Here is a 12,065-nt window from a genome sequence, read left to right as displayed (position 1 = left end):
ATGTTTTTTTTGCAAATAGCAGATTTCCTTTTTTTCTATGACTGAATAATATTCTGTTACATGTATATCTCACAATTTATTTTTCATAAACACACTGATGAACACATGGTTGCTTCCATGTCTTGGTTATGACAAATAATGTTACAGTAGACTTGGAAATGCAGATATCTTTTTGAGATCAAAATTTAAGTTCCTTCAGATATGTATCTAGAAGTATAATTGCTGGATCATATATTTGGTCTAGTTTTTGTGGTTTCTTTTTTCTAAGAAGTGCATATTTTTTTTCATAGATTCTGTATCAATTTACTTTAAACAACAATGCAGAAGAATTTCCTTCTTCCTTTACTTAACATTCTCTCCAGACTTTATAGGTGTGAGGAGATTTGTCAACATGGTTTTGATTTGCATCTCCTTGGTGATTAGCGATGTTGACCATTTATCATGTACAGATTGCCTACTTGAATACCTACTTTAGAATAATGTCTATTTAGATACTGTGCTTATTTTTAATCAGTTTATTTATTTGTTGCTGACTTGTATGTGCTATGCTGTTTGCTCGGAAACTTGAGTTCAGTTCAGTCGCTCAGTCGTGTCCAATTCTTTGCGACCTCATGAATCGCAGCACGCCAGGCCTCCCTGTCCATCAGCAATTCCCAGAGTTCACTCAAACTCATATGCATCGAGTCGGTGATGCCATCCAGCCATCTCATTCTCTGTTGTCCCCATCTCCTCTTGCCCCCAATCCCTCCCAGCATCATGAGAGTCTTTTCCAATGAGTCAACTCGTCGCATGAGGTGGCCAAAGTATTGCAGTTTCAGCTTTAGCATCAGTCTTTCCAATGATCATTCAGGACTGATCTCCTCTAGGATGGACTGGTTGGATCTCCTTGCGGTCCAAGGGCCTCTCAAGAGTCTTCTCCAACACCACAGTTCAAAAGCATCAATTCTTCGACGATCAGCTTTCTTCACAGTCCAACTCTCACATCCATACATGACCACTGGTAAAACCATAGCCTTGACTAGACGGACCTTTGTTGGCAAAGTAATGTCTCTGCTTTTTAATATGCTATCTAGGTTGGTCATAACTTTCCTTCCAAGCAGTAAGCGTCTTTTAATTTCACGGCTGCAATCAAGCATCTGCTGTGATTCTGCAGCCCCCCAAAATAAAGTCTGACACTGTTTCCACTGTTTCCCCATCTATTTTTCATGAAGTAATGGGACCAAATGCCATGCCCTTAGTTTTCTGAATGTTGAGCTTCAAGTCAACCTTTTCACTCTCCTCTTTCACTTTCATCAAAAGGCTTTTGAGTTCCTCTTCACTTTCTGCCATAAGGGTGGTGTCATCTGCATATCTGAGGTTCTTGATATTTCTCCCAGCAATCTTGATTCCAGCTTGTGCTTCTTCCAGCCCAGCGTTCCTCATGATGTACTCTGCATATAAGTTACATAAGCGGGGTGACAATATACAACCTTGACGTACTCCTTTTCCTATTTGGAACCAGTCTGTTGTTCCATGTCCAGTTCTAACTGTTGCTTCCTGACCTGCATACAGGTTTCTCACGAGGCAGGTCAGGTGGTCTGGTCATTTCCAACTCTTTGTATCCTATGGACTGTAGCCCGCCAGGCTCCTCTATCCAAGGGATTCTCCAGGCAGGAATACTGGAGTGGGTTGCTGTGCCCTTCTCCAGAGTATCTTCCCAATCATAGGATCGAACTCAGGTCTCCCTCATTGCAGGCAGATTCTTTACCAATTGAGCCACCATGGAAGCGGGAGTTTCTTATATATTTTGGATATTAACCCCTTATAGAAATACGGTTGGCATATGTTTTCTCCTAGTCTCTGTGTTGTCTTTTCATTGTTGATATTTCTTTTACTGTGCAGAAGCGTTTAAGTTTGATAAAGCCCTTCTTATATTATTTTGCTTTTGTTGCTTAGTGTTATGATCATAAAATCATTGTCACTTGCCTTCTTGGTCTCTACATGGTTCCCTGTTTTCAAGCCCTCCATTTTCCCCCAGTAATATCCAAGAGGCAAGACCTGAGTGTAATTTGGAACATATCGGGCAATACTGGGGATTCTGGATGCTCATCTTTGGGTTTCTTTTTCCCACTGGACAAACCTGAGGCCAAAGGAAACCCCCTTGGTGCAACATTGTGCCTCCTAGAGGAGGGGTGATACAGTCAGAGCCATTGTGCCTCCTAGAGGAGGGGTGATACAGTCAGAGCCACTTCTCTTTCCCTTCTAACATGGTCTTTCTGGGCCACTGTGGTCCATGAGAGTGCTTGAGCCCATTCCACCAGGTTCTAGGACTTTGCACAATGGCATCTTGTCTGTGGATAGTTGCTAGTTGGTCTTCTTATGAGGGGGGCTGAAGTTAGGGATGACTTGTATCACCATCTTAACAGACTTTTTTCAATACAGAATGAAGTCTACCTCTCTTAATGAATATATAGTATATATAACTTGTACTCTTTTGTTTAAATGTTTACTCTTATTGTAAAAATACAGGCTGTTAGTATTCATTTGGGTTCAAGTCATCAGCATTCTAACAGGAGTGAGGTGACTTTTCATTGAGGTTTTGATTATGTTTGCCTGATGTGAGTGATTTGGGGCATCTTCAGTCTTATGTTTAATGAAACATATGTTTAATGAAGTGTTTTCTATATAAATTCTATAGATTTAAACTAATTTATCCTTACCTTCTTTTTTTAAGTGACTAGAAGACCTTAGGGAGATACTATGAAACTTCTTGGTCTTGATTTTTTGTTATTAATATAACATATTGATTAGTCTTCAACTGTAATATAGGTGTTCTGTGATCTTGATTCAGTTTTGTTATTCATAAAATATAAATTGAATCTATTAAATCCAATTTGTGAGATATATATTTGTTTGAATATTCACATGTATAATTAAACTCCCTTTCTTCTGTAAATAAGAGTAACTTGAAATTCATATTTTTAAATTTTTCCATAAAGAAAATATCTCTGAGTTTTAAGTAATTCAGTTTGTTAATTTGTGGTTTTTCCATGTGAAAATTTCCCCTCTGTATCCCTGTGATATTTTTTCCTTATATTTTTATAGTTTTTCTTGCTTCTTAAGCTAATTATTCATAGGGTATTTTCATTCTTATTTAGTGAATAATTCAGTCCATTAGTTTCTCCTTGGGTATTTATTTAGCAATATATAGTGTATAATTCTGATTCTTTTTGTAATCATGGGGTATACAATTTTTCTATCCATGTTGTTTGTTTTTCCTCCCACAGTACGACTCTTCTCTCATTAGGATGAAAAAGACTAAGGTGACCTAATTTTAGTTAGTTTCTCTTTCTATTTTACTTCTGTTGCCCAATGAGGGCCATAGTATCCCTTCAGAATATTATGGAAACTATCACACCAAGAATGAGAGCCATTTACTACAAATGAATTGCCCATTTCAGACATCTTCTACATGATTCCAGTGATGGTATGCAGATAAGGAGAGAGTCATGAAGGTGAATAGTTCCACTAGCAATCTGATTTTGCTAAAGCAATTCCATGTGCTTTAATTAATCATGTTAGAAATTATATTCTTTAATTCCTTGCCTACTAAAGAATGTCCTGGTTGCTTTCAGGCTTTGGCAGTTATGAATGAAGCTGCTATAAATATCAGATTTTCATGTGGACATAAGTTTTCAACTCCTTTGAGTAAATACCAAGGATTGAAATTTCTGGATTGTACGGTAAAAGTGAAAGTGCTCATTGCTCAGTTGTATCCAACTCTTTGCAACTCCATGGACTGTAGCCCATCAGGCTTCACTGTCCATGGAATTCTCCAGACAAGAATACTGGAGTGGATTGCCATTTCCTTCTCCAGGGTATCATCCCAATCCAGGGATTAAACCTGGGTCTCCCACATTACAGGCAGATACTTTACTAACTGATCCATCAGGGAAGACCTTTGTATGGTAGGAGTATGTTTAATTTTTTTAGAGACCACAAAACTGTCTTCCAAAGAGAGTACTCCAATTTGCATTCCTGGCAGCAATGCATGAAAGTTTCTATTGCCACATGTTCTCACCAGCATTCATTTTTACTCTTCTGTATTTTGGCCACTCCAATAACTATATAATGGTATCTCATTTTTGTTTTTATTTGCATTTCTCTGGTGACAACTGATGTGAAGCAACTTTTCACATGCTATTTGCCAATCTGCATATATCTTCTTTGGTGTGGTATCTGTTAAAATATTTGACCTATTTTGTCATGGTGCTATTTATCTTTTTCTTATTGTTTTTAAAGCCCTTTGTTTTGGATAATTTTTTTTTTAATCTGATTGGCTTTTACAAACATATTCTCCAAGTTTTTGTCTTGCCTTCTCATTCTGATATTGTCTTTCACAGAGCAGAAATTTTAATTTTAATAGAGTTCATTTTATCAGTTATTCCTTTTGTGGATTGTGCCTTTGGTGTTGTATATAAAGGTACCACCATTCCCAAGGTTGTCTAAGTTTTCTCTTATGCTAGCTTCCAGGAATTTCATAACTATGCATTTCACATTTAGTTTTATGATTCATTTTGAGTTATTTTTGTGATGAGTAAACATGTGAGTAGTGGTTTATTTATTTTTTCATGTGGATGTTCTGTTATTCCAGTACAATTTGTTGAAAAGACTACCTTTGCTTCATTTTATTGTCTTTGCTCCTTTGTCAAAAGTCCCTTGACAATATTTGTGGAGGGCTATTTCTGGGCTTTCTATTTTTTCCCATTGGTCTGTTTGTCAATTATTTTGCCAACATTACACTGTCTTGATTACTGTAGGTTAAAGTAAGTGTTGAAGTTGGTATTTTCAGTCCTCCATCTTTGTTTTTCTCCTTCACTATTTTGTTATTCTATAAAGTATATATTTTCAGTTAAAATTTCATTTCAGTTTAGTAATTAAAATCACATTCTTTATCTTGTTCAATGCATTTGCTTTGTCTTCAACTCTTAATATGATATCATCAGATTTTATTTCCTGTTAATTTAAAGGGCTTTTTTGTTTGTGACCTAAACAATGAAACATTTATATTCATAAGGAGATCTTTAAATTTATTGCAAAATCATATGTATATTTTATGTCATCATCCATTTGTCACAATATAGTTTTGTAATGCTTCCTTTTATTTCCTTATTAGTGTGACTTTAGGTCATATTGGTGTTATTGGGGTGAATATACTTAGAATCTGTATATCTACTTTGAAGTCTTATGGATTTAGGTGTTTTTATAAATTTTAATTAATAATTAATCTACTCATTCTCTAAATGCAAGGTCCATTGACTCTTGATAAAGAAAGTGTACTTTCACTTTCATACCTATTTATAACATCCACTTTTATATATTTTAGCTGTATCATGGATTTTATACAATGAACAATCATAAAATTTGCAATACACAAACATAACTTGTTTGATTGCACTTTGTTTTATTGTGCTTTGCAAATACTACGTTTTTTATAAGTTGAAAGTTTGTAGCAACCCCTTATCAAGCAAGTCTATTGCATCAATTTTCCAATAGCAATTGCTGAATCCCTCCTTATTTCTGTGTCACATTTTGGTAATTCTCTCACTATTATTATTGCATTTGCTATGGTGATCTGTGACTGATGACTTTTGATATCAATTTTGTAATTTTGGGGGGTTACTACAAACTGCACCGTTATGAGATGGCAAACAACTGATGAATGTTGTTTGTGTTCTGACTGTTCCACCAGCTTACCATTATCCCATTTTTCACCCTCTCCTCAGGCTCCCTACTCCCTGAGGCATAACAAAATTGAAATCAAGCCAAATAATAACCCTACAATGGACTCTTGAGTCTTCAAGTGAAAGCAGGAAGCCCATGTTTCTCACTTTAAATAAAAAATTAGAAATTATTATTCTTAGTAAGGAAAGCATGTTGTAAGTCAAAACAGGCAGAAAGCTCGGCTCTTGAGCCAGTTAGTCAAGTTGTGAAAACAAAGGAAAAGAACTTGAAGAAAATTAAAAGTGCTAGTTCAGTGAACATTAATAAGATTGATAAAAAGTGAATGATAGAAAGTGATACAGGTTTACTGATGCTATGAAGACAGTTTTAGTGGTCTGGATATAAGATCACTCCAGACACAATATTTCTTTAGGCCAAAACCTAATCCACAGCAAGGCTGTAACACCATTAGTTCTATGAAAACTGAGGCAAGAAAGCTGCAGAGAAAACGTCTGAAGCTACAAGAGTATGGCTCATAAGGTTCATAAAGTTTCAGGAAAGAAGCCATCTCCATAGCGGAAGTGAAAAGTGAAACAGCAAGTACTGATGTAGAAGCTGCAACAAGTTATTCAGAAGGGATAATTAATGAAGATAGCTGCACTAAACAACAGATTTTTAATGTCACCAGAACAGTCTTATTTTCGAAAAAGATAACCATTAGGTTTTTCATAGCCAGAGAAAAAAGTCAGTGCCCTTCTTAAAAATCTCAAAGGGTAGTCTTATTAGGGGAAAATCCAGCTGGTAAATTTAAGTGAAGGATAGGGAAGCCTGGTGTCCTGCAGTCCATGGGATCACAAAGAGTCAGACATGGCTGAACGACTGAACAACAACTTTAAATTGAAGTCAATGCTCCTTTGTGTTAAGTCATTCAGCTGTGTCTGGCTTTTTGTGTACCCATGGACTATAGCCCATCTGTCTCCTTCTGTCCATGGAATTTTCCAGGCAAAAATACTAGAGCAGTTTGCTATGTCCTCCTCCAGGAGATCTTCCCAACCCAGGGATCAAACTCTTGTGTCTTGTGTCTCCTGCATTGCAAGAAGATTCTTTATCACTGTGCCACTTGGGAGGCCCCAATGCTCCTTTTACCATTCTGAAAATCCTAGGGTCCTTAAGAATTATGATAAATCAATGCTGCTGCTTCTATAGATGGAGCAACACAATCCAGATGATATGACAAATGGGTATAACATGGTTCACTGGATACCTTAAGCCCATTGTTGAGACCTACTGCTCAGTGATCGCTCACCTAGACTAGACATCCTGGAGTATGAATTCAAGTGTACCTTAGGAAGCATTACTATGAACAAAGCTGGTGGAGGTGATGGTATTCCAGCCAAGTTATTTCAAATCCTAAAAGATGATATTGTTAAAGTGCTGTGCTCAATATATCAGCAAATTTGGAAAACTCATCAGTGGTCACAGGATTGGAAAAGATCAGTTATCATTCCAATCCCAAAGAAAAGTAATGCCAAAAATGTTCAAGGTATATAATGTGGCTTATTTAACATGCTACCAAGGTAACGTTCACACTCCTTCAAGCTAGGCTTCAATGGTATGTGAACCAACAACTTCCAGATGTACAAGCTGGATTTAGAAAAGGCAGAGGAGCCTGAGATAAAATTGTCAGTATTTGTTGGGTCATAACAAAAAGCAAGGGAATTCCAGAAAAATGTCTTTTCTGCTTCGTTGACTACACTAAAGCCTTTGACTGTGTGGATCACAACAAACTATGGAAAATTCTTAAAGAGATGGGACTACCAGCCACACCTTACCTGTCTCCTGAAAAAATCTATATGCAGGTCAAGAAGCAACAGTTAGAATCAGGCATAGAATGACAGACTGGTTCAAAGTTGGGAAAGGAATATGTCGAGGCTGTATATTGTCACCCTGCTTATTTAACTTACATACAGAGTATATCATTAGAAATGCCAGGCTGTATGACTCACAATCTTGAATCAAGATTCCTGAGAGAAAGAGCAACAACCTGATATGTAGATGATATCATTCTAATGGCAGGAACTGAAGAGGAACTGAAGAATCTCTTGATGAATGTGAAAGAGGAGAGTGAAAAGTTGGCTTTAAACTCAACATTCAAAAAACTAAGATCATGGCATTTGGTCCCATCACTTCATGACAAATCGATGGGGCAAAAGTGAAAACAGTGAAAGATCTTATTTTCTTGGGTTCCAAAATCACTGTGGATTGTGACATCAGCCATGAAATTAAAAGACACTTGCTCCTTGAAAGAAAAGCTATGACAAAGCTTGACAGCACATTAAAATAACAGAGCCATCACTTTGCCGCCAAATGCCCATATACTTCAAGCTATGCTTTTTCTAGTAGTCATGTACAGATATGAGACCTGGACCATAAGGAAGGCTGAGTGCTGAAGAATTAATGCTTTCAAATTGTTGGGCTAGAGAAGACTTTTTGAGAGTCCCTTGAATAGGAAGGAGTCAAACCAGTCAATCCTAAAGGGAATCAACACTGAATATTCATTGGAAAGACTGATGCTGAGGCTGAAGCTCCATTATTTTGGCCAAGTATTGCTGTGAACATCTGATTTATTGGAAAAGAACCTGATGCTGGGAAAGACTGAGTACATGAGAAAAGTGTGACAGAGGATGACATGGTTGGATGGCATCGCCGATTCAATGGACATGAGTTTGAGGAAGCTCCATGAGATAATGAAGTACAGAGAAGCACAGCATGCTATAGTCCATGGATTCACAAAGAGTTGCCTGGATGGTAAGAACAACTACTCAGAAAAAAAAAAGAAGAAGAATTCCTTTCAAAACATGATTACCTATTGACAATACATGTGATCACCCAAGGTTTCTGATGGGGAGGTACAGTGAGGTAAATGTTGTTTCTATACCTGTTATCACAACATTAATTCAGGATAGACCAAAGACAAATTTTGACCTTTGAGTTTTATTATTTAAGAAATAGATATCTTAAGGCTAAATTTGCCAAAGAAATTTATTCCTCTGATGGATCTGGGGAAAGTAAATTAAAAACCTTCTGAAAGGAATTCACCATTCTAGATGCCATTAAAACATTCCTGATTCATTGGAAGAGGTCAAAATATTAGCATTAACAAAAATTTGGAATAATTTGATTCCAACCCTCATCAATGCCTTTAAAGAGTTTATTTATTTATTTTATTTTACAATATTATATTGGTTGGTTTTGCCATACATTGACATGAATTCGCCCCGGGTTTACATAAGTTCCCCCTCCTGAACCGCCCTCCCACCTCCCTCCTCCCTTTATCCTCCCTCTGGGTCACCCCCGCATGCCAGCCCTGAGCATCCTATAACATGCATTGACCCTGAACTAGTGATTCATTTCACATATGACAACATACGTGTTTCAATACCATTCTCCCAAATCATCCCACCCTCACCCTCTCCCACAGAGTCCCAAAGACTGATCTATACATCTGTGTCTCTTTTGCTGTCTCGTATACAGGGTTATCATTTGCATCTTTCTAAATTCCATATATATGCGTTAGTATGCTGTATTGGTGTTTTTCTTTCTGGCTTACTTCACTCTGTATAATAGGCTCCAGTTTCATCCACCTCATTAGAACTGATTCAAATGTATTCTTTTAAATGGCTGAATAATACTCCATTGTGTATATGTACCAAAGCTTTCTTATCCATTCGTCTGCAGATGGACATCTAGGTTGCTTCCATGTCCTGACTATTATAAACAGTGCTGCAATGAACATTGGAGTACATGTGTCTCTTTCAAGTCTGGTTTCCTCGGTGTGTATGCCCAGGAGTGCGATTGCTGGATCATATGGCAGTTCTATTTCCAGGTTTTTGAGGAATCTCCACACTGTTCTCCATAGTGGCTGTACTAGTTTGCATTCCCACCAACAGTGTAAGAGGGTTCCTTTCTCTCCACATCCTCTCCAGCATTTATTGCATGTAGACTTTTGGATAGCAGCCATTCTGACAGGTGTGAAATGGTATCTCATTGTGGTTTTGATTTGAATCTCTCTGATTATGAGGGATGTTGAATTTAAAACTTCAGTGTAGGAAACTATAGATGTCACTGGTGGGGTACTGTAAATAGTGTTGCAAATAGCCAGGCACTACTGAAGCAACTTAGCAAACAGGCAGGCAGAAATATCACAACTAGGCTTAGAAGTGGATCTTGAGGACATTTGAAAGTTTTATTGTAGGTAAAGTGCTATTAAAGCATTACACGTGACAGAAAATCGTCCATGAAAGGAAAACTCAGTTGACATAACAAATTGTATTAGTGTTTTGTTTTAAGAAATTAACCCAGCCACCCCAAAATTCACCTCTGAACCAGTCAGCACCCATAAACATAGATATAAAACCTTCCACCAACAAACAGTTCATGACTGACTCATTGAAGGCTCATAGTTATTTTTTAGCAAGTATTTTTGAATTAAGGTATACACATTTTTGTAAGAAAATGCTAGCGTGCCATTAATATACTATCCTTTCAGTTCAGTCGCCAGTCGCTCAGTCATGTCCAAATCGTTTTGACCCCATGGACTGTAGCATGCCAGGTTTCCCTATACATCACCAACTACCGGAGTTTCAGTTCAGTTCAGGTCAGTCACTCAGTCGTGTCTGATTCTTTGCGACCCCATGAATCAAAGCACGCCAGGCCTCCCTGTCCATCACCAACTCCCAGAGTTCACTCAAACCCACCTCCATCGAGTCGGTGATGCCATCCAGCCATCTCATTCTCTGTTGTCCCCTTCTCCTCCTGCTCCCAATCCTTCCCAGCATCAGAGTCTTTTCCAGTGAGTCGACTCTTCGCATGAGGTGGCCAAAGTATTGGAGCTTCAACTTTAGCATCAGACCTTCCAATGAACACCAAGGATCAATCTCCTTTAGAATGGACTGAGTTTACTCAAACTCATATCCATTGATGGCATCCAACCATCTCATCCTCTGTTGTCTCCTTCTCCTCCCACCTTCAATCTTTCCCAGCATCAGGGTCTTTTCCAATGAGTCAGCCCTTGCATCAGGTGACCAAAGTATTGGAGTTTAAGCTTCAGGTCCATCTAGTCAAGGCTATGGTTTTTCCCATGGTCATGTATGGATGTGAGAGTTGGACTGTGAAGAAAGCTGATCGCCAAAGAATTGATGCTTTTGAACTGTGGTGCTGGAGAAGACTCTTGAGGGTCCCTTGGACTGCAAGGAGATCCAACTAGTCCATTCTAAAGGAGATCAATCCTGGATGTTCATTGGAAGGACTGATGCTGAAGCTGAAACTCCAATACTTTGGCCACCTCATGCGACGAGTTGATTCACTGGAAAAGACTCTGATGCTGGGAGGGATTGGGGACAGGAGGAGAAGGGGCCGACAGAGAATGATATGGCTGGATGGCATCACCGACTCGATGGACATGAGTTTGAGTGAACTCTGGGAGTTGGTGATGGACAGGGAGGCCTGGCGTGCTGTGATTCATGGGGTTGCAAAGAGTCGGACACGATTGAGCGACTGAACTGAACTGAACTGATCAGTCCTTCCAATGAATATTCAGGACTGATTTCCTTTAGGATAGATTTGTTGGATCTCCTTGCTGTCCAAGGGACTCTCAAGAGTCTTCTCCAACACCACAATTCAAAAGCATCAATTCTTCTGTGCTCAGCTTTCTTTAGAGTCCAACTCTCACATTGATACATGACTACTGGAAAAACCACAGCCTTGACTAGATGACCTTTGTTGGCAAAGTAATGTCTCTGCTTTGTAATATGCTGTCTTGGTTGGTCATAATTTTTCTTCCAAGGAGCAAGCAGCTTTTAATTTCATGGCTGCAGTCACCATGAGAAGTGATTATGGAGCACTCAAAAAATAGTCTTTCATTGTTTCCACTCCTTTCCCATCTATTTGCCATTAAGTGATGGGACCAGATGCCATGATCTTAGATTTCTGAATGTTGAGTTTTAAGCCAATTTTTTCACTCATCTCTTTCACTTTCATCATGAAGCTCTTTAGTTCTCCGCTTTCTGCCATAAAGGTGATGTCATCTGCATATCTGAGGTTACTGATATTTCTCCTGGCAATCTTGATTCCAGCTTCTGCTTCATCCAGGCCATAATATAGTGTAAACGTTAATTTTTATCCACTGGGAAACCAAACAGTTCATGTGACTGGTTTTGTTGGGATATTTGTTTTATTTCAATGGCCTGCAACCCAACCCACAATATCTCTGAGGTATACCTATATTCTCAATGAGAAATTTTCAAAATTTATTTTATATTTTATTTTAATTCTTATATTTAGAAATTTAAAACTGGTTTTTG

This window comes from Moschus berezovskii, chromosome 1 (genome assembly GCF_049115385.1).
Source record: "Moschus berezovskii isolate FMDL1 chromosome 1, NW_MosBer_1.0, whole genome shotgun sequence".
NCBI lineage: Eukaryota > Metazoa > Chordata > Mammalia > Artiodactyla > Moschidae > Moschus > Moschus berezovskii.
The sequence above is the reverse complement of the archived record's forward strand: the minus strand, read 5'-3'. Positions refer to the sequence as shown.